The sequence below is a fragment of the Suncus etruscus genome, chromosome 20 (assembly GCF_024139225.1).
Source record: "Suncus etruscus isolate mSunEtr1 chromosome 20, mSunEtr1.pri.cur, whole genome shotgun sequence".
NCBI lineage: Eukaryota > Metazoa > Chordata > Mammalia > Eulipotyphla > Soricidae > Suncus > Suncus etruscus.
In genome coordinates this window covers 39,144,104-39,167,677 of record NC_064867.1, presented here as the reverse complement: position 1 = coordinate 39,167,677, position 23,574 = coordinate 39,144,104, and the positions used below count along the sequence as shown (strand labels likewise).

At 36.2% G+C, this 23,574-nt stretch overlaps 1 non-coding gene across 1 annotated transcript; it reads left to right on the top strand.

The window, feature by feature from the left end:
* Positions 1-209: 209 nt before the first annotated feature.
* Positions 210-316, top strand: LOC125998300 (U6 spliceosomal RNA). Its single transcript, XR_007491891.1, has one exon. It is a non-coding gene; the product is annotated as a U6 spliceosomal RNA (small nuclear RNA).
* Positions 317-23,574: the final 23,258 nt, after the last annotated feature.

Genomic DNA, 23,574 nt, shown 5'->3' with positions numbered 1-23,574 from the left:
AGTAATCAAGTCATAAATCTATAACTAGTTCCTCACAAATATGCTCAATTGATTTTTTGATGTGTTCTAAAAGAAAATAGGGGTTGGATAATCTTTTAAACAAACATTGTTGAATAATTGGACATACATAGGAAAAAATTAGACCTTTATATGTCTTGTATAAGAGTACTCAGATAGGACTGTGTACTTAAGTTTAAAAATGTAAACCTGTGCTCGCTTCGGCAGCACATATACTAAAATTGGAAAGATACAGAGAAGATTAGCATGGCCCCTGCACAAGGATGACACGCAAATTCGTGAAGCGTTCCATATTTAAAAAAAAATGTAAACCTTTCATGTGTATGTTTTCTCTGTTTTTATTATTGTTGCTGTTTGGTTTGGGTGCCACACTCAGAACTCACTGCTGGCAGACTTAGGGAACCATATATGATGCCAAGGATTGAATCCAACTCAAGTACATACAAGAAAAATGCCCTATCAGATGTATTATGAAACCAGTCCCTGAATATAAATCCTCTAGAATAAAAGAAGTGAAATAAATATTCATAATGTCAGCTTAGATAAGGACTCCATAGTTCATACAAACAAGCAGGGAAAAATATAAATTGAGCCTTATTAAAATAAAAATATCTTGTTCTATGAAAGGTTAATACTAAAAGGATGAAAAAACAAGCTACCTGGAGAAACATTTGCAAACATTTGCAAAACATACAATTTTCTACAATATGTAAAGAATCCTGAAAAGTCAACCACAATCTAATTAAAAAAGAAAATTCGAAGAGACATTGCGTTGGAGAGAATGGAATAATATAATGATATGGAAGTGTGATCATAAGCCATTTGGTAAATATAAATTCAAATAATAATGAAATATTAATACATGCATAACAAAATGGGTAAAATAAGAAATGATGACAGCAAATGTTGGCCCATTAGTTTCTCAGTTTTTTAAATTGAAGTAAATATGTACACAGATATAACAATTTTACTCTTGACACTATCCCAGTGAAATAAAAAAATTGTTTACATAAAATTTAATTAGTACTTACACAATTTGTAATAATCTCAGACTGAAAATAGCCCAAATGTTCTTCAACACGCGAAGGGCTAAAATATATTGTGCTTTCATTCCTAAGATTGTTATTTATCAAAAACAAGTCAGAAATATTGATACAAAGATCAACTAGAGTGTTCTCCAAGAAAAAAATGTTGGATGAAAAATGCCCAAAGATCATAACATATTGTACTTTAAGTGCTTTTACTTAGTGTTTTTAAAGAGACATTTTTAACATAGGCAGAACACTTCAAGACCTAGACCTCAAAGGAGTCTTTAATTATGGAATACCAATGGCAAAATCAAATCTGAATAAATGGGATTACATCAAACTAAAAAGTTGCTGTATGGCAATAGAAACTTGTATGAAAATTAGAAGACAGCTGAGTGGGAGAAATTATTTTTATTCAACACATCAGACAAAGGTTTGATATTTATGATACACAAAGTAATCACAAAGATTAATCCCACAAAACCTAGAAACCCAATTAAAAATGGGGAGAGAAAATTAATGGACATTTCTCTTAAAAAGGCCAACAGAGGGACAATGGGCACTTGAAAAATCTCTAATCCTCACTTATTATTAGGAAAATCCAAATCAAGACAACAATGACATATCATTTTACAACAGTGAAGGTGGCATGTATCAAAAATATTGGAAATAATCTGTGCTGGTTGGGATATTTGGGTATCTTTTCACAGGACAAAAAAAAACATTTATTCAAAAGGATGTACATCCTTTTGTATATCCTATTTATCACAGTACTCAGTACAAAAGCTAAGTTGGAATCAACCTAGATGCCCCAAAACAGATGAGTAGATCATGAAGATGTTGTACATATACACAAAGGAATACTCCATTGCTGTAAGCAATGATGCAATTATGCAATTTGCTGCAACGTGGATAGAACTAGAAGCTATTATGTTAAATGAAATAAGACAAACTTAAAATGATAATTTCAGAATATCACTTAGATATGATGTTTAGAATAACTGCATGAAGAAATGCAATGTCTTAAATGGGAGTTGTTGGGAACATGCTAAGACTCAGAGTATAGCAAGAAGAAGGAACAAAATTGATTGGATGAGGGGACAAATATAAATATGAAATTATGGGGTACAAGGATGAATGGGATTTAGGTGCATTGGTGGTCTTAATAAAGTACCAGACTAAATATCCAAGTCAGAGTCAACAACAGTGAATTCATGAGCCCCAAACTTTACCAACCAAAAATAAAATGGAGCTCTTAAAAATGATGGGGCAGGGGATAGTGGCATGGGAGACTCTAGGAACATTTGTGGAAGGCTAGCACTATTGGGGGGTTTGATCCTAAAACATTTTATGTCTAAAACCCAACTTTGAATAACTTTTAATGATAGTGGTTTAAATAAAAAAAAATTTAAAGAGACAGTTTTGTTTTTATTGTAGATACATTTTTTTCTTTTTTACAGAAGTGTATGTATTTTAGCCCTAAATGTTTAAAACTTCTTTAAATCTAAGCTACCTGCTAGAATTTTCCACAGTCGATTATACCTTTTCTACCTGTTGCATTCATCCTCTATTAGTTCCCCTCTGGTAATATCGGTTCTGTTGTCAGACTATAGGGGTTAATTTCTGCATGATTATTTTCATTTTTCTGCTTATTTTTAAGTTATATATATGAACACTTTTCACATTTTTACTTAGCATAAACTTGTTTATTCATAGTGTCATCAATGGCAAGACTTCATCTGACTATTTCATTGTCTATATTTCCTACAGAAGATAGATTGTTGAATCATAAGGTGATTTTATTTCTTACTTTTTGAAGACATTTGATCTGTTTACATCACCTGCTTTAGACCATCCCATTGGCTACCCTTTGCTTTTCTAGTCTTTTCAAAATAGTCCATTCTCACAGATATAAAGAGATGCCTGGACATATTTTTGATAATACTATGTTTTGACAAACATTTTTTTCTTTTTTCTTTTGGTTTTTCGGGCCACACCAATTTGATGCTCAGAGGTTACTCCTGGCTAAGCACTCAGAAATTGCCCCTGGCTTGGGGGGACCATATGGGACGCCAGGGGATCGAACTGCAGTCCTTCTTTGACTAGCGCTTGCAAGGCAGACACCTTACCTCTAGCGCCACCTCACTGGCCCCGACAAACATTTTTTATTTGCCCATGGGCCATCTGTCTTCTTTGGAGGAACGTCTATTCAAGTCTCTTGCTTTATTAAATTGAATTACTTCTGTTGTTGAGTTAGGTGAAGTTTGTTATAGATTGGCTGTTAGTCTCATGTTAAAGGTATAATGGTGCGCATACACCTTCTCATATTTATTTGGTGAATTTTCATTTTTAGGAAGAGCACTTCTTCCACTGGGCAGTTTGTAGCAGAAACCATATGCTCACTTTGTTTTTTCTTTCCCATGCCATTGAATATGCCATGGCATCACTCAGGCAAATACCATGGAGCCTGTTGCCTGTGTTTTCTACTTTATTTGTAAGGGTTTCAAGCTTTAAATTCCAGTTCCTAATCCATTTTGAATGAATATTTCTGTACGGTATTATATCATGGTCTAATTTCATACATCTGCATGGGGCTGTAAATGACATTTTTTAACTAGTAAAGTGAAGCACTTCCAGGGAGTTAAATAATTGGGGAAAAAGTTATTATAGAGGACCCTATGTGATGTTGGAAATATCCAGTGAGTTGACTCTCATGGTGAGTAAATAGAGCAAGATAAATGATTACATTTATATAAATGAATATACAACTATTCCTATGTAAAACTGGGGAAATCAAAACAAGATGGGTGATTTTTTCCAATGTTTATAGCCTTGTTATGAGATATTATTATAGATTTGTGAAATGTTCTCCTGGAGAAAGATCTGGACAATAGCCAGAAAAGTGGTCCCCAAAGATACCAGTGTCCATTCCTAGACCTATGGCTACATTCCCTTGCAGAGAAGAGAAACTTCACACATATAGTTGAATTAAGATTTGCCAATGAGGAGATTATGCTGGGTTAATGGGGTAGACTGGATGTATTCTCAAGGATGCATCTATGAGAAAAGGAGAGACAGGAGTGTCAGAGAGGTGGTTTGAGGAAATTAGAGAAATATTGCCTGGGAATTTATGCACAGGAAGACAAGCAGTGCTAGTGAACTAGGAGCAGTGAGAAGGAATGATGTCTTAGCTTTCACCTTAATTTACTCAGTGAATCTCATTTTAGACTTTTCACTTAGCAGATTTTGGACTTTTCACATGTTGGATCATATATAGGTGTTCCTTTAAGTCACTGAGAATCTAATTAATTGTTACCCAGTAATAAAAAGTAATATGAACCCAATATTCAATATTAGTCTCCTTTATAAGTTCTTAAAATTTCTTGCAAATTCAATTGTCTGAATATTCCCTGAAACAAGCTCTACCAAATTACCTAGAAGTTTGAAACCATAATGGAAAGATAATAAAAGTAGAGAAAATAAATTTCTATTCTGTGTGACAAAGATTGTGGTAATATCAATTTTTTGTTTATTTATTATTTGTCACATCCAGAAACACATAAAGTGCCATATTCAGTTTAGGAGTCCCTTTGAATTCTCTCCCCAGTTGGGGACTAGTATGGTGGTGAAATATGTTTTCTGAGGTTCAAATGCCTCAGTTCATGTTAAGGTAGTATAAAATGATTGTGAAATCTCTGCTTTCTATTACAAATGAGAAATAATAAAAGTATCTCCTAGGAAAATGGCAATTATAGGCAATTACTTCTGAGAATATAGTTGTGGTTCCTGTTCCTCATTTTCTTTCATTCTTTTTTTTATGTATTTATTTTTTTTATTTTTTTTAAATTTATTTAAACACCTTAATTACATACATGATTGTGTTTGGGTTTCAGTCATGTAAAGAACACCACCCATCACCAGTGCAACATTCCCATCACCAATGTCCCAAGTCTCCCTTCACCCCACCCGACCCCCGCCTGTACTCTAGACAGGCTCTCCATTTTCCTCATACATTCTCATTATTAGGACAGTTCAAAATGTAGTTATTTTCCTAACTAAACTCATCACTCTTTGTGGTGAGCTTCCTGAGGTGAGCTGGAACTTCCAGCTCTTTTCTCTTTTGTGTCTGAAAATTATTATTACAAGGGTGTCTTTCAATTTTCTTAAAACCCATAGATGAGTGAGACCATTCTGCGTTTTTCTCTCTCTCTCTGACTTATTTCACTCAGCATAATAGATTCCGTGTACATCCATGTATAGGAAAATTTCATGACTTCATCTCTCCTGATAGCTGCATAATATTCCATTGTGTATATGTACCACAGTTTCTTTAGCCATTCGTCTTTATTAAGATTTCTAATCACTCTTCCTTGCGCTGTCATCCTGTCAACTTTCTCCCCATAGAAGAAATCCTTTAGGGTGACTCTCATGTGGTCTGCTCCTGGTATTCTTGCTTTTAGAGTTCCATTTCTGGAGTGTGCCCTGGTTACTGACTCAATAGTATTGAAGAGAAAAACATCATTTTATTTATTAGGTGATTAAAAAAATGGTGTTTTCCCTCTCGCTGGTTCTTCTCACTTGCCTGTTTTGAAATGTCTTGCCTGGTGAGTTGTGGCAGAGAGGGGTGAGTGGAGCCACAAGCTTTGGGGGGAAGATCAGGTACCTGTTCAAGCAGAAAAACAAACTGAATGAGTCCCCTCTCATCTTGACTAGAGGTTGAATGAAGTGTCAGAGTCTAAATAAGCACTTCGAGTAAATAACACAAATCCCAGAATGAACCCTGATAAAAATGACAGGGGTGCTTTTTTAATAAGAACCCAGATTAATCTCTTAAGTGAAGCTTTACTTAGAAAAGCAAACTGAAGTACAATATTTTAGCAAAGTGGATCATTGGGAGAGATTTGAAATAAATAAACACCTATATTTATAGGTCTATCCAGAATAAGTTTTTTCAACTTATTCCACACTCTCTATGCAGCTTTTAATTCCTCAAACTATGGAGTTTTCAGAGGGTAAATTATTAGTCCTTGCATGCCTTCTAAAGGCACTACTAGGGTGTGTGTATTTCTAGTAATGAGCGGGGTCTCTCCTGAGTAGCAAAATAGGAGGCTCTGAAGCAAAAACTGTTTATAGAAAGCATCCCGAAGTTAAAGATTATTTTAGTAAGATAGAAATGTGCATTGTTCCATATTCTTTGCTATATAACAAGGTCTGTCACTGAAATGTCAATTGATATTTGTTCGATGTATGTCCTCCTTCATTTTCTTTGGATTCAAAATAAGATGACATTTTAAAATCATGTAAATTACCATGATTCTAAGACCACATAGACTATTCTTTTTCCCCTTGGACCCCAGTGATTTTGAAGTTTCAGACTTCCATGAAGACTATTGAGTGGATTTAGGTTGATATCTATTTTCATCCTAAAATTTTTTACAAAGGTTAAATAAGATTATTCCATTCAAGAGATTTTCTTCTTCTTCTTCTCTGTGATTATTGAAGCATTCATATCACTCAGCAAAGTCTCTATTGAAAATAGTGGTGCCTGAAGTTCAGCAAAGCCTGGCTGCAAGTACAAAAATGGAAAGAAATAAATTTAATGCTCATCAGGTTTGCATTGCTATAAATGCTGCTTTTTTTGCATAAGAAATATTAAAGCAATTAATGGCAGCCATCTCTTGGTCTTTCTTTCATTTATTACTGCAATGACTCTATTGCTTAGACACATTCCTCATGATGCTGGTGGAGATAGCATGGTGACATTTGTGAGATAAATAAATGGAGGCAGATTCAAGACAGAAATCTATTACTTTCTCTCTACCAATACCACCAGAAGTGACTAGAAAAGATCTAAGACTATGAGTCTTGCTCAGACAAGGAAAGTGCTTGGGTTAGAGTCGAAGGATGAGACCACTCAAGTGGAATAAAGTTTAATACTTTATTCTATCTGCCAAAAAGGTCCCCACACTTGACAGTTAGGGCCATCTCCTGAAAGAGATGAGCTCCGCCCAAGGTCATAAGGAAAATTATATAGGGAAGAGATATAGGAAGTTTCCGGTTTTCTGATGATCTGTAAAATTATTGGCTATTATCTAGGAGTTACTTCCTTTGTCCTTCTCTGATAGGCTTCCTGGTGTGGCCAGGTAGCTTGAGGTGGTGTCTATGGAAATGGGTTGTGAAGATCTACACCATGTGGTTTTTACAAAATGACATCTTTCCCTGCTCAGAACCTGCAATGAAGCCAGCCCTATGGCCGTTACAAAATGGCGTCCCTCCTTCTGTAGAACTCAGGTCCCAACCAAAGCAAAGTCAGCCTTAGATCTTATTCAGATCTTTTGAGTTCATCACCTTAACCCTTACAGAAAAGAATTTCAGGGGGAGATAAGCAGTAAAGAAAGCCAGATTTTATTGGAAGGTACTGAGGAAACGGAGGAAGTGGATAAGAAAGAGAAAGTAAAGTGCTTGAGGAGAGTCAGGTATCTCCAAAAGTGGAGAGAGCCCAGGTACACAACCCAACATAAAAATTACACATCTCTAAGAGGAGAAATGCAGGTGACATGTACTTGGGCACCATGTACCCAGGTAACACATATGCAGAACATCTTTGTTCTAACTTGAATTTTTTTTCACTTTTTCTCCGGAATTTTATTTTAATTTTTTAGTATCTTTATTTAAACACCTTGAATACAAATATGATTGTAGTTGGGTTTCAGTCATGTAAAGAACACCCCCCTTCACCAGTGCAACATTCCCATCACCAAGTCCAAAATCTCCCTCCGCCCACCCCACCCCTGCCTGTACTCTAGACAGGCTTTCTACTTCCCTACTTCCCATTCATTCACATTGTTAGGATAGTTCTCAGTGTAGTTATTTCTCTAACTGCACTCACCACTCTTTGTGGTGAGCTTCATGTCATGAGCTGGACCTCCCAGCCCTCCTCTCTTTGGTCTCTGAGAATTATTGCAAGAATGTCTTTCATTTTTCTTAAAACCCATATATGAGTGAGACTCTTCTGCATCTATCTCTCTCCCTCTGGCTTATTTCACTCAGCATAATAGATTCCACATATATCCATGTATAGGAAATTTTTATGACTTCATCTTTCCTTCAGGCTTATCTTTCCAATCTGTCCCAGGTGGAGCTTTCTACTCAGGTAAGAGTCAAGTTGCTAGGGTGGTTACTAGGGGAAAGGATTAGAGGTAATTCTTTTTCTTCTTTAGCATTCCTTTCCAGGCCATTATTCCTGCTTGAGTTTCTCTTGGTAGGGTGTCTAGTCTTCTCTGGGCCTGTTGTGGTGCCTGGTGATTTTTATCTATAAGTAACTCCTCCAAAACCTTTCTCTTGGTTTTAATACTTCTCAAGGATTCATTGCCTTGTGGGTCCCTTCCATAGATGCCAGCTTACCTGACTGCTTCACTAGCTTCTTTATACCTTTTCTGCTTGCAGTGATGTGAATACGCCTATGGTCTTTTGGCATCAGCTGTCATAAAATGTTGGGTTGAGAGAATAGCTAAGGTGAAAGAAAACATCATTATCATGTGTATGGCTATACTAAATATACACGCACACACACACATGATCTGTAACAGCAAAATGGCAGTTGTTAACTTTATTTAATAAGATATTCACTGGACTAAAAATAGATAGTTATACTATATTTTTTTACCTGGAATAACTAGTCAAAGTATGCCCAGGGAGAAAACAATTTGAATAAAAGTCTGGAGACCAAATTCAAAGAGCTTCTTCTTTTTTTCTCCTTTCTATAGTTGTTGATTGGGTTTATGAAAGTGTGATAAAGTCTGACAACTTTATCAGCTATCCATCACCTGTTTACAGGAACAATCTTGAAGGAAAGAAACTGACAGTATAATAAAAATGACAATTAATTTTATTTGTACCTTATAATATGAAAATGAAACTGCTTCTTCTAACTCCAAATTTTGAAAACAAGCTAACAAAGTAGGGGGAAAAGAAGCCTTGTTTCAATGGCATTTTTATTAAAGCATTACATCACACAAATAAAATGGTATATGAATGATACGACATTGACTGCAACTTATAACTAGTTAACTTTGTGTAGATATTTGTCAATAAATTATGTAAGTCAATTCAAAAGTATTTATGAAACTTTTCTCTCATTTAAAGTTATGCATCGCCATCATATTTATCTTAATGAATCCTGTAAGCTCTTAGCAATGAGTATCTATTTAAAGAACTGGCAAATATCTACCTTCATATTCTCTCCAAAGTATTTTTTAAGATTATTTGTCACGAACTCAATTCTACATTAGTATTATTTTTATTCATATAAACATGACATTAATATGTAATCATGAGAGATTCACTATTAGAAATCTACAGATTAATCTCCTAAGCATTGCTGTATTCCCTCCCTGTCAGCCAGGGTACAGTTTAGATAGTGCTAAAATGCTGTAAAACCAAAACTCCAAGTAGTCTTTCAAGCTAGAGGAACAGAGAGCAATAATCCTAGAAATGTCTCTATTGTCCTTTTAGCCTTATCAACTGAAATGAATGACTGTGCCTGCAGATTAGAAGACTATGCATAAGAGTCTCCAGCCAATCAGAAAGGCACCTTCTACTCCAAGTTTCAGCAAGTGTGGATCTCAAAGAATGAAACAAAAACATACACATGGAGGCAGATAAACACATATGGACCCTCCAAGCCTTAGATTAACCTGGGCAGCCAGCAGTGGTTTCACAGGCATGCCATTTTTTCAATTCAATATCACTCTCCCCACCACACCAAAAAACCAGTGCCTAAGGGGCCCACCTGAGAAGCCATTGTTGACAGATACATCTAGGTCATCCAATGAGCACATAAGCATTCAATAAGTACCAGAAAGTCAGAAGCTAGATATTTTTCAGAGTTATCAGAAAGCACCCTTATACTATAAAGTCCCTTCAGTTTCTTATTCTATTTTGCCCATGCATCTAAAAGAAATTAAACAGTTGTCTTCTATGCTTTTCTGGTGTGTCTGCAAATAGTTGTTATTTATTTTTTATGGATGATCATTTTTGTTTGTTTGTTTTGTTGTTTTTGGGTCACACCCGTCAGCGCTCAGGGGGTATTCCTGTCTCTATGCTCAGGAATCGCTCCTGGCAGGCTCTGGGGACCATATGGGATGCCAGGATTCAAATCACCGTCCTTCTGCTTGCAAGGCAAACGCCTTACTTCCATGCTATCTCTTCGGCCCCTTTATAGATGACTTTTATATTTTATATTTTATAAATATAAATATAATTATATAACATTATAATGTATATATTATAATTTAAATGTATATATTTTTAATATTTTTATACTGCTACATTATTTATTGAGGCCATTTTTACGACTAATCAGCATTTTAAGATCTAATCTAACTTATCAAGGGGCATATCCATGCATTCAGGTTTTGTTGTCATTTGTTATTGTTATTGCTGTTGTCATTGTTGTTGTTATCAGGAGAATGAATTTCCACATTGAAGCAGTCTCCAAAGGCTTCTAAGGTAATTCCATACACATCTATCTTCAAATATTGAACATTAAGTATTTTCAAATTACTATTTTCTCTGCCCATAATTAAAAAGTGTTACTTCTAGGTCCTTGCCTTGGTAGCTATAACTTTTAGATATGTCTGTGTAAATATGTGTATGGGTTACATTTTTGTGAAAATACTAGTGGGTAACAAATATTTCAACTAGTTAATTAAAACAACAGTTATTTTAATTTATCTTCAGGTGTTTTGGACTTCAGTTGTCTATTTTCTTGGTGAAGATCTAGAGGTCAGTTCACTGCTGGATTAATTTGCATGCATTTTCATAAATGTAATTAAGTTGTCATAACATATGATGATTCTAAATGAGAGACAAGAGAAAAAACTTAGACACGTAGGAGATCGAATGACTGTTATCAGAATTTTCATGTTTTCATTTCACCTTAAATATCTCTGACTTAAAGTGGGTTGTATACAGAGTATAAAGTTTAAGAGCCTAAGTGACATGGTCTCAACATGAGACTGAAAAGCCGTAACAGGAATTGGGAACTAGGTGAAATTGGAATGCCTGTAACATAATATCCAACGTATCATAGATAATGCTTTTGTTTATCTTATAATTGATATAAAGAAAATTGAAGAAAACTGGGAAACTGAGTGAAAAACAGCTGAGCAGGACCTCGAAGAGAGAAAGACAAGGTGGTGAAGACAATGGTCACTGGAGAGATGAAGACAAGATAGACAATATTTGTTAGTGTAGAGGCACCCAAAACAATAAGATTATTGTTAAACACTTTGTTCTTCAAAGCTATGTCAACTTTTACTGCAATTTTGCTCGCATCAACCCACTTGCTTGCTTGTTTGCTTCTGCTTTTGAAGACATAAATCACAGTGGACCCTTTGTTCAGAATCAAGAGTTTCCAGGGCTACCTGAGCTCTTGGTCCGCATGATTAAACTCCTTTATCTTCCATCTACTTTGGCTGTAATCTTGATTCTTTGACTTTTCTCTAGCATTGGCAACTAGATACCTTTCATTTCCCCTCTTAATATCCATTGGTTTAGATTCTTTTCTATTGTATCTTTCCTCCTGGTAGTCTCTCCAAACTCAAGACAAATGCCAAATCTGCTGATTTTAGTCTCTTTACACACTTCCAGCTACCTAAACTCAGATGTCCTTTTAGTACAAAAGCAGTCATGCAAGATCCAGAAGCGTTCGTTGATTGGCTTTGATTTACAGCCCTACTGCTGTACTTCAGTAGTGGGGAACTTTGTGTAAGATTCAGAAGAATCAAATGTACACTAGTCAAATGTCAATGTACACAAGTTCTTTGTTCATTGTCCCATTTAATGCATTTACAGCATAGAACTTGTGGGTTTGTAACTTTAGTTAGGTCGAATGTTCACCTAATACGTCAACCCAGTTGCTATACCTTCAAAAATGGTGGTGTTTGAGATTGACAGCTGCCAACCAAGAACTTCTTGGCCTGTGGAACTCACTTTCCATTAACCAGTAACATTTCAAAGATTAATGCGACTATTTCTATTCACAAATCCACCTAGCTTTCTTTTCTACTTGCAACTTTAAGTTAGCTTTCTTATTTATCTCATTACCAAGTACCTGGGAGAACACAACTCAGACATCTCAACAGAAGCAGAGTAAGAAAATATTTGAGGATGTTGCCATCAGGATTTTAATCTTTAATTTTTTTTACAAAATATATGCTTCATATATTTTTATCTTGCACAGTTAAAATTCTTTGATACAAAGGGATAAATGTAGCCAATGTATTGACATATATCTTTAAAAGGAATAAAAATTTCTTTTTATAAATGAAATAAATAAATAAATACAGCATTAAATTAAAAGAACACAGTTCATTCTCTGTGCCGGAAGTTTTGTAATAATTAGGCTGATTTTTTATTAATAGAAGATTAAAAATTAATTTTTCTCAATAAAGTGTTTGTTGGTATAATAACTGAATAATAAAGATTTTATGAAGCTAAATAAAACATCAGCAGAAAAGATATTATCAATTGTGAATTTTATCTTTTTTCTCTTCTTACTGCCATAGTGACCTATCAAATTAATTCAGATATGAATGTAAGTACTTGAGAACTGAAAATCGCAAAGTTGTTCAAATTATTTTCTTTTCCTACCCTATGAATTCATTTCCAGAAAATATTACTCTGACTCATGCCCAGGCTCATTGTCATTAAAACAAACTGTTCATTGAAGTCAAATAAACTTTTGGAAAATTACATGTATTGGTTCGTAAATAAATCTGGCAACCTAAAATGCACTTTCTTCACCTGAAATTATAGATTTGCACCTGAAATATTTAGGATGCTTTAGATAGCTACATTCAAGAAAATATTCTTGATATAGGAAGTATTTTATAATAATTTCCATGGAAGTTTGTTGTGGCTCAATATTCTGATTGAAATAAGTAGATTTCTCTCCTATTACTTGGAGTTCTAACCCATCATTTCGCTGCAAATTTTTCATTAAATTAGACATTCAAATTGCAAGGGCTAGATTTTCCTGTTTTAATCTACACATCTAACTGTAAGCAGCATATAAAGAGAATTGACATTGCATTCTAAAAAACAAAAGTTCAATAGTCTCTTGGAATTTAACGGCCCTGTTTTGTTTTATTTTTTTTGATGGTTGGTTTTATTGGAAGTGTTGAGAACTTCTGAATCTATGGTCAGGTGTCATGTCTGTCTATTCTCAAGAACTTTATTATATATTAAAAGACATCAAACTGAGCATAGCCACATGAAAGTCAAGTGTTTTATCCTTGTGCTATCTTTAGTTCCCTTGCTGACTGGCCTTTTAACTGACTTCTAGTTCCTTTCCTAAAACTTGTTCATGTTCTCCACTTACTTTTTTGGTGGAGTCTTAATTTTGTTCAGTTTTATTAGACTGTGTGTTCAGGGAAATATTTTTAGTTTAAAAAGCATCTGAAATCTATTCTGCTTCCTATTAATTAGTTTGGGAGCAGCATTTGTTCATGTCATGGCCAGTGAACTGTGAAACAAATTGAACATAATATCAGGGGATAGAGAAGGGATATGGGTAGGATTGTGTATGAGAAATTTTTCTGTGAAGCCAAAAAAACATACAATAAACATGCCTCATCTTGGCTCTGGAACTGAGGTGCCTGAAAAACACTATCACTTTCTGAACATGGCCAAAGATAACTTATTTTAGCTCTAAACTCAAGATTCATCCAACAAAGACCAGAGGAGTTGACATTAATGCAAACATGAAAATGAGTTTATTACAGCATGCTGGGGTTGCATCTCTCACAATAGGGGACCCTGGCCAAAATTAAATTTGTCCTTTTATACTCAGTTTAGAGAATTTTATAGTGGTGTAGGTGACCATTGTGGGGATTGGCTATCCATTACTTCATTGCTTATGGGGTGCTCGGTGATTGGTCAGACCCAAAAAGCACTTTTATGGCCATTGCAAACAGGGTCTATTGGCCTAGGGGTATGGCATGCAATATAGTATATAAACGGGATGTTAATTCTAAACCTACATCATAATATTCCCATCTAATCCTTGGAAAAATGCAACATTTACTACTTTAAGCCATTGAGTAATTATATTGCTGACATACTTGTTTCATTTCTTCTTTTCCTCCCTTCATCCTTCCTTTCCTCCTTCCTTCCTTCTCTCCTTTCTTTCTTCCTTCCCTGCCTCTTTCCCTCCTTCCTTCCTTCCTTCCTCTTTCCCTCTCTCCCTCTCTCTTTTTCCTCTTTTTTCTCCCTCCTTCCTCTCTCCCTCTCTCTCCATCTCTCCTTTCCTTCCTTCCCTCCTTCCTTCCTTGCTTCCTTCCTTCCTTTTTCATTGCTCTTTACCTATCTCCTTCCTTCCTTTCTACTTCCTTCCCTCCCTCCTACTTTCCTCCCTCCCTCCTTCCATTCTTCCTTCCTCTTTCCTTCCTTCCTACCTCTGTCAGTTCCTTTCTCCCTCCCACCCTCCTTCCTTTCCTTCTTACCTTCCTTCCTTCCCTTCCTCCCTTCCATCCTTCCTCCCTCCCTCCCTCCCTCCCTTCCTTCCTTCCTTTTATCTTTCCTTTCTTACTTCTTTCCTTCCTCCCTTCCTTCCTTCCCTCTCTCTTCTGCCCTCCCTCATTTCCTCACTCCCTTCCTTTTTTTTTTTTGTTTCCTTTGATAAGCTTTTTAACTGGAGTCAACTGTTCCAGAGAAGACTGACGCTTCTCAGGAAGTTCCAATAGTAATAATGCCAGGGAAGGAACTTCAAGAAACAGGATGATGAACTACACATTAGAAACCACCCTAGCAGTGGTCTCTTAGCTAAGTGGAAAGCCCCACCTGAGGCAGGTTGAAAGAAACCATTTATAAACCTACTGGGATCAAAGGAGAGGGACACATGTGCTCCTTGGGTCCAGGCACATGGTGCCCATCCAAACATGCCTCCCCCCTTACTTTCCTACTTTTCTGCTCGATTGTGTACCAGGGTTCTCTCCACCCTTGGAGAATCCTGTATTCTCTCTTGAGGGTGTTAGACCCTCACTTTCTTATCTTCTCCACCCCCTTTCTCAATAACCTCCAGTATAATCTGTTTTTTACTTCATAGCTTAACTTCTCCTGAAATTTCTTTCTGTGAGAGAAGGCTTTGGCCTTGAAAGGCCTGGGTAAGGTTTGGTACTGACTTTGCTTTTCTTTCCAGAACAAGACTCACCGTCTTGAATCTTCCCAGCTAATTTCCTGAGTGGCAGAAGTGGATAGATAAATCAGAAATAGTCCCTTCTTGGAGCTGCTTTCTTTCTCCTTTCACTTCACACAAGTCACTAGGGGACCTCCACCAACATCACTTCTTTGTTTCACCTGGTAGTGCTCAGATATATCTCGTGGGAAGAATTGGGGGACCATATTGGTGCCAGGGATCAAACCTAGCACAGCCACATGTAAAGCAAACACCTTATACACAATACTTTTGTTCTGACCCTTGTAAAATTTCTAATGATTTGATTAAAGTGAACTTATACTCTATCTAAATACAAAAACAAAAGTTTTCATTCCTCAAGTTACTATTGAAGAATTTTTGTCTTCTTTGTCTTTTGTTCTTCCATTTTATTTATTTATTTATTTATTTATTTATTTATTTATTTATTTATTTATTTATTTATTTATTTATTTATTTATTTATTTTGGTTTTTGGGCCACACCTGGCGGTGCTCAAGGGTTACTCCTGGCTGTCTGCTCAGAAATAGCTCCTGGCAGGCACGGGGGACCATATGGGACACCGGGATTTGAACCAACCACCTTTGGTTCTGGAGCGGCTGCTTGCAAGGCAAACACCGCTGTGCTATCTCTCCGGGCCCATCCATTTTATTAATTATAGATTTTATCTGTGGTTTTGTAGTTGGTGTGTGATATTCCAGGGGTTTTGTCTTGTTTTTCTTTTCACTATTGTTTGTTTTTGATGATGCCAGTCAACTCACAGATTTATTTATTGCGTTATGTTACCAGCCACAATTTTTTCTATGGTTTGGACTTCTCAACATAACTTCACACATTCAGTTCAGCTTTTACGACATTCTATTTTTGGCTTTTGTTTCATAAATTTCTTCAAACTCTTGAGTTCAAATAAGAATGTACAATCCCTCCTATCCCAGGGTTTTTCCTTTTGTTTTAGGGAACAGTCTTCTATTAAGTTGGCTCAAAACTGAGTATTCCTTCTTCTTCTCAGATCTTCTCTACTATTATTATCTTGTTTTATAAAAAATAAATTATAAGGGCTATTGAACATGCTTGCTCGTATTAATCATAACTGGTATGAACAATTTGAATATTGGCTTCAAAATGTATTACTTTGGGAAGGAAGGACGCAGGGTATTGTTGGTGGTAATGTTGTACTGGTGAAGGGGGGGTGTTCTGTTTATGACTGAAACCCAACTACAGTCATACTTCTAATCCTGGTGCTTAAATAAAGATTTTATTAAAAATATATTACTTTTTAAAATATTATTTCAAAATTTATTGTCCATATATATTGGATACACATTGTAATTTTTTTAAATATGTTCTTATTTTAAGGTTCTCAGGTACTTTGAAGTAAATAATTTAAAAAATCAGAGTTTAACTTTATTTAATACAAAAAATTACTTATTGCATGTCTACCATTAGGTAAGAAATGCTTTGAAGAAAACTTGCATCAAGAATAATGTGCATCTTCCACGTGGCTTTATATCTTGTTTGCGTAGGCACACTAACATGGGAAAATACTATACATACCAATAAGTTTTTATCTAATAGAAATGGGAATACACAAATATTGTAGTGCAATGAGACCTTACACCCTGAACATTGACATAAAGACCTGGCACAGGCCTCAGAAGAATGGGCATTCTCCATTTACCCCTTGATCTACAGAAGACATTTACAAAACATCCAAGGTTGTATATAACATCACCCGGAGGCATTCCTGTACCAGGGACGATCCTACAGCTGCTCTGACATCGATCTACTCAAAAGAGACATCCCTTAACACTGAGAAGACAACAAGAACAATGACCTGCTTACTGGACAGGGCTTGCTGTATTGCCCCTTTATGGTGAGGTTTGTCTATAACATCACCTGGAAGCAATCCTCTACCACGGAAGACCCTACCACTGCTCAGACATCGTCCTGCTCAAAAGAGACTTCCCTTAACACTGAGAAGACTTAACAACAACAACCTGCTTACAGGACAGGGCTTCCTGCATTCCCCTTTCATGGTGAGGTGAAATGAGAAGGCACTCCACATCATGACTTCAATGTAGGACATGCAGATTCCAGAATCTTTAATACAGAAACATGAGACCAACAACAGAGACTGTGTGATAAGTGTGTTGGCGCTACGGACAATGTCTTGGAGCGAACGATAACTTTCCTGAGGCCTAGAGCTGGTCTTATGCCAGGAAACTTCAGGGGTAGGATCTCTTTGTATTTAGGCCAAGGCTATTCCTTTCCATGCCTCTCATATTTTGGTGGGCCTATGCAAACAACAATTGCCACACTAACACCGTTTTTACTGTGCTCCTTTGACTCTAATCCTTAAAACACACCCACTTAAAATTTGAGGTTAACTTAAGCTAATATGCATGTACATGGAAATGTAAAAAATACTATGCCTCTAATGTTTAAGGAGTTACGTAAGTTTGATGGCTTTAGATTGCCTTGTGTGCTGTTAAGAAATATTATAATGTGCTACAATCTGGGGACTTGAGGGAAAAAGTAATTGCACATGGATTCTGTTTTATTTATCTTAACTTTCTTTGGTGAAAGTTCAAAGTTAAGATATCAGCAAGGGGACTTCTTCAGATAATTATGTTATGGGTGATTGTCCTTCCACTGTAACTTTACCTTATCCTCTTTCTTTGCATCTTTTGTTCTCATAATTCATAATAAAAAAAAGAATAATGTGCATCTTAAGTGAGGAAAATGAATAACTTGATTTCATAATATAATTTTGTCTTGAGCTATATTTTTGGTCTTTTTGTATTCTGGTGTCATTAGTAACCAAACCCACAAAATAATCTAATTTCCCAATTGTGTAATGGAATTTAATCACGTCAAAATGCATATTAGTATCTTTATATAGATATAGATGCCATTGTGAAATAGAACTGAAATGTGCCTTTCAGCTTGTTAAATTCTCATGAACAGTATTTTACAGTATTTTAGAGTTGAAAGGGACTTTGGAGTCTCTATCATCTATATCAAAATTCTTTCTGCTGTGAGCTAGGGAAAACATGACACAAATATACTTAATAAAAATGTAAACTAATGTTTTGTAAATTAATCTAGGTATTAGAAAGCTTCGGGCAAGGCTTGATCAAATGATTTAAAATCTCAACAAGGATGCACCACTTTGCATAGCTTCACACTTCACCAACAATACAGGCTTTATTGATGCATTCTTTGTCCACAATTACCAGGAAATGGAAGATTGATTTGATTACTTAATCAGAAGAGATAGTCCCTTTCATTTGACAGTACAAATCAAACTACACAGACATTTATAATGCTGAATGACGTTGGAGTAATCCATTTTCAGATAAGAAGCAAAGGGTATTGTAATCCTCTGATTTATAACATTATCAACTTCCTTATTTTATTTTATTTACTTTTTTATTTTTTGGGGGGGCACCCCTAGTGACTCTCAGGAGTTACTCCTGGCTATGCTCTCAGAAATCGCTCCTGGCTTGGGGGACTATATGGGACACCAGGGAATTGAATCAAGATCCGTCCTAGCTTAGTGCATGCAAGGCAAATGCCCTACTGCTTGTACCACCTCTCCAACCTCAACTCCCTTATTTTAATTTTAATTTTGAGGGGGTATGGGCCACACCCATCAGCTATAATTGTCATAGTGGTCACTTCTTTGTCCTAACTGCCCCACTATTTGTAGCAAGCTTCACGATGATCTGATCTCCTAATTCTTATCTCTACTGTTTTTGGATATATTTTTACCATGCTCTATTTTTTATTTTTTTTAATTTTGATTTTTGGGTCACACCCGGCAGTGCTCAGGGGTTACTCCTGGCTCCATGCTCAGAAATTGCTCCTGGCAGGCACGAGGGACCATATGGGACACCGGGATTCAAACCGATGACCTTCTGCATGAAAGGCAAACGCCTTACCTCCATGCTATCTCTCCGGCCCCACCATGATCTATTTTTATATATTCCACAAACATGTACAATCATCCCTCTTCTTCTGACTCATTTCACTCAGTATAATACTCTCCATGTATAAGCAAATTTATGACTTTATTTTCCTAACAGCTGCATAGTACTCCATTGTGTAGAATACCATAGCTTCTTTATTCACTCATTTGTTTTGGTGCACTTGAGTTTTTTTTCTAGATTTTGGCTATTGTTAATAGTGCTGCAATGAACATAGAGTGGGGAGAGTTTTTTCCACTATGTGTTTTTGATTCCTAGAATATCCACAATTGAATTTGTATGACTAATGATAAATGTTTATGTTATTAAGAGGATGAAATATCAGGCTTGTCTCTGGAAATGGAAAAATGTAATTTCCCCATTCACTTCTTCTTACTGCTCATTTTGCATTTTAGTTATTCAGTGTGGTCCTGGAATTATAAAGAAAAAATTTTCAACTGTTGCTCTTAGAGATTTCAGGCCTTTGCTCTTTATTTCTTCTTAGTTTCCAAGGGACTAACTCTAATTAGTAGGAGTAGTTGTGATGATGAAAAAGACAATAATTATCTATCCAAAGCAGACATGGCCTTTTAGTAATAGGATATCCTGGCTTAGATACATCACTTCTCACCTACATAGTGACATAATAAAGAATAATAGTGATCAGTAGAATGACATGTCTTTAAACACGAAGATAATCCACATGAGATTCATTTCTTTAGTGCCTAAACATTCCAGCTGCATTGTGGGAATCATCTGTTCAGTAGTCTATGCTGAGGATCTGAAATATTTCTGAGTACAGAGTAAAGACCACTAAAGAATGTATTCTTGGTAGTTATGATAACAGAGAAATCAAATAAGTCCACAAGTAAAATATAATGGATACCAAATTATATTAAGGTTGTAGATAAAAATAGGATATGAGGTATGTGATAAAGTCCAGATAGAAGAGTGTCTGATTCAGTTGTACGATTTTATAGCTCAATGTAACTATTCTTGTTATGAGAATTTACTACAATGAAATGAGACCTTCAGTGTTAGGAATCTTTAGGTAGCCTATTTCTTTAAAATATTCAGTCATGACCTCCCCCATTTCTCTCTGTTTAAATGTCACTATTTCAGCATATGTGAAAACCATCTCAATTGTGATAGCACCTGCTTACAGAGTCATTCATATTCTCTGTTCTGCTTTTATTCCATACTTCTTCTCCCTAATATACAATTCTATGTTTTATAAGTCAATAAATATTTACCCTTTTAATTACTTTACTCTCAGCATCTGGGATAGTTTCTTATACAATTTAGTTACTCAGAACACCCAATAATTACCTGTGAGGGAACAAAGCAATAGCACAGCAGTAGGGCATTTGCCTTGCATGTGGCTGGCCCAGGATGGATGTGGGTTCAATCCCTGGCATCTCATATGGTCTCTCAAACCAGCAGCGATTTCTGAGTGCATAGCCAGGAGTAATCCCTGAGTGTCACCAGGTATGGTCCCAAAATCAAAAAAAATATTTTTTCTGTGAAAGGAATACAGAAAGGGAAAGACCAAGAGACAGTAGTGTAGGATGTTCAGAAAAAACCTGATAAATCATTGGACATAAACTATCTTAATTAATTATTTCTTGGTTCTATTGATTCTGCCTCCATGATTTTTTTATTGATACTATAATACAAAAGTTAGTTACTATGACTATTCCATAAAATATTATATAAGTGGTATGAAATAAGTTTGCAATGTAATGTTCTTTCCTTCTTTGGGAGGGTTTGAGTCTTGCCTGGTAGAGCTGAGGATGCCAAGCTCTGTGCTCAGGCCTCACTCCTGACTCTGTGCTAAGTAACCATTCTTAGTGGTGTCCAGAGAACCATATATAGTTTAGAGATTAAACCAGGGTCCAACATGTGCAAGCCAAGCACTGTAATGCCTATAACATCTCTCTGACTCACCATATTCCTGTATTTTACTATTATCATTATTATCTTGCTTGTTTGTTTTTGGGGCCACACCCAGTGATGCTCAGGGGTTATTCCTGGCTATGCACTCAGAAATCACTCTTGGCTTGGGGGACCATATGGTACGCCGAGATATTGAACCTTGGTCTATCCTAGGTGAGCTGCATGGAAGGCAAAGGCCCTACAGCTTGCACCACCACTCTGGTCCCTTTTACTATCATTTTATTGACATTCTTTGGTTTAAAATACTGGTAACAATGCTCTTCTCATGCATATAATTCAAACATATGAACATATTTAACAAATCTCCAGCTATTGCTGCCAATCACATTGTTCTGATGCTATTATAGCTCATTATGTGACAGATCAGTAGCAAAAGCAAACACATACTAAACTCGGAGACCAGGAATTGCCAGATATGTGCCTGCATTTGAGAATACCGGAGGTCTAAACTTAGTTTTGGAGTCATGTTTGTAGTCACAGACTTTCCCAATACAGTGAATTCATAACTTATTTTGAATTTCAAAATCAAGGAATGTATTAAATATATAAATTAAAGGAATTTCAGAGGCCTAGTCAGATGTTCATGAAGAAATAGAAGAAGAGTATATAAAGGTAAATGGCTCTCAGCAGTTATGGGTTGATATATTTAGAAGTTATTCTTTAATATAAAGTTTTAGGAAACACTTATTTTTAAATGATTATATATATTATTCTGGCACCAAATTTGAAATCAGGATATTATAAGAAATTAATCTTCAAGAAAATAAGTTGAGGTAATAGGGGAGATTTTTTTTTGGGGGGTCACATAAAGTAAATTGATTCTCCTGTCTCTGCTCTCAGAAATTACTCCTGACTTTGCTTAGTGGGACCATATGGGATGCTGAGAATGGAACTCAGGCCTCCACCTGCAAGATCATATTCACTGTACTATCTCTTCAATACCAGAGGAGATTATTAAAAGGGTTTGCAGAGTGATAGAAGCAAGATATAGCCAACTTTCTAACTCTCCCCATTATTTGATCAAAGATCACTTTCTTTTATATTGTTGGAAGTCAACTATTGATGTATATTTCACTATTCAAGTCTTTCCCCATCAAGGTTCTTTTTTTCATTTTTATTAAGACCAATGTGAATTACAAATTTTTTTTTTAAATTATTATTGGGCCACACCCGTTTGACGCTCAGGGGTTACTCCTGGCTATGTGCTCAGAAATCGCCCCTGGCTTGGGGGGACCATATGGGACGCCGGGGGATCGAACCTCGGTCCTTCCTTGGCTAGCGCTTGCAAGGCAGACACCTTACCTCCAGCGCCACCTACCAGGCCCCGTGAATTACAAATTTTTTTCAGTTATATTTAAGGTATATAGTGACAGTGAATTAGGGCAATTTCCACCAACATAGAAGACCTCCATCTGCCATTGTTTCTAGCATGCATCCCATATCTCCACACTTAGCCCTCTGGACTGCTGTGTAACAGGGTCTCTTTGAGTATAGCTTGTTGTGATTTGGTTTTTTTGATTCTATTGTCATTAACTTTGGGTTGGGTATTTAGGTCTGATTTTTTTTTTTTTTCATTCAGTGCTCATGAGACTGCTTTGCCTTGGTACCATCCACTTTTTTTTTGTCAGTTTGTAGAAAGACATAGAAATATGAGGCAGAACAAGATGATTCATGTTTTATGGTTTTGATAAAAAAGAAAAAAAAACAGAAAAAAGATAAGTGGCAGGAGCCCCTGTCTAGAAGCTATAAATATGAATTAAACAAAAAAAAAAAAAAAGAAAAGAAAAGAAAAGAGGGCCTGGAGAGATAGCACAGCGGCGTTTGCCTTGCAAGCAGCCGATCCAGGACCAAAGGTGGTTGGTTCGAATCCCGCTGTCCCATATGGTCCCCCGTGCCTGCCAGGAGCTATTTCTGAGCAGACAGCCAAGAGTAAACCCTGAGCACAGCCGGGTGTGGCCCAAAAACCAAAAAGAAAAAAAAAAGAAAAGAAAGAAAGAAGGGGGTTAATATGGCTAATTGTGTGTGTGTGTGTGTGTGTGTGTGTGTGTGTGTGTGTTTGCATAGGCACATCAATTGTTGTAGAAATTAGAAAGGAAATTCTCTTTGGCCTAAGAGATACAGGATGTCTCCACCATTGAAGCATATTGTCAACAGCCCAACAATATACTCTGGACCTCTTCATTGTCGAACCCCAAAGACTTTCTTTATGGTGCTAGGAAATATTCTGCTCAGTGGTGGTTGTAGTCAGTCTTCTGACTTTGTTTTTGCACAGATCAAAGGACGGAGTGTCTTCTGATTTCATCTCACCATTAGGTGATGAGGTAGAACAATCTGCCCTTAGATCAATTTGTCTCTGTTTCCTTGTCAACAGGATGTCAGATGAATCT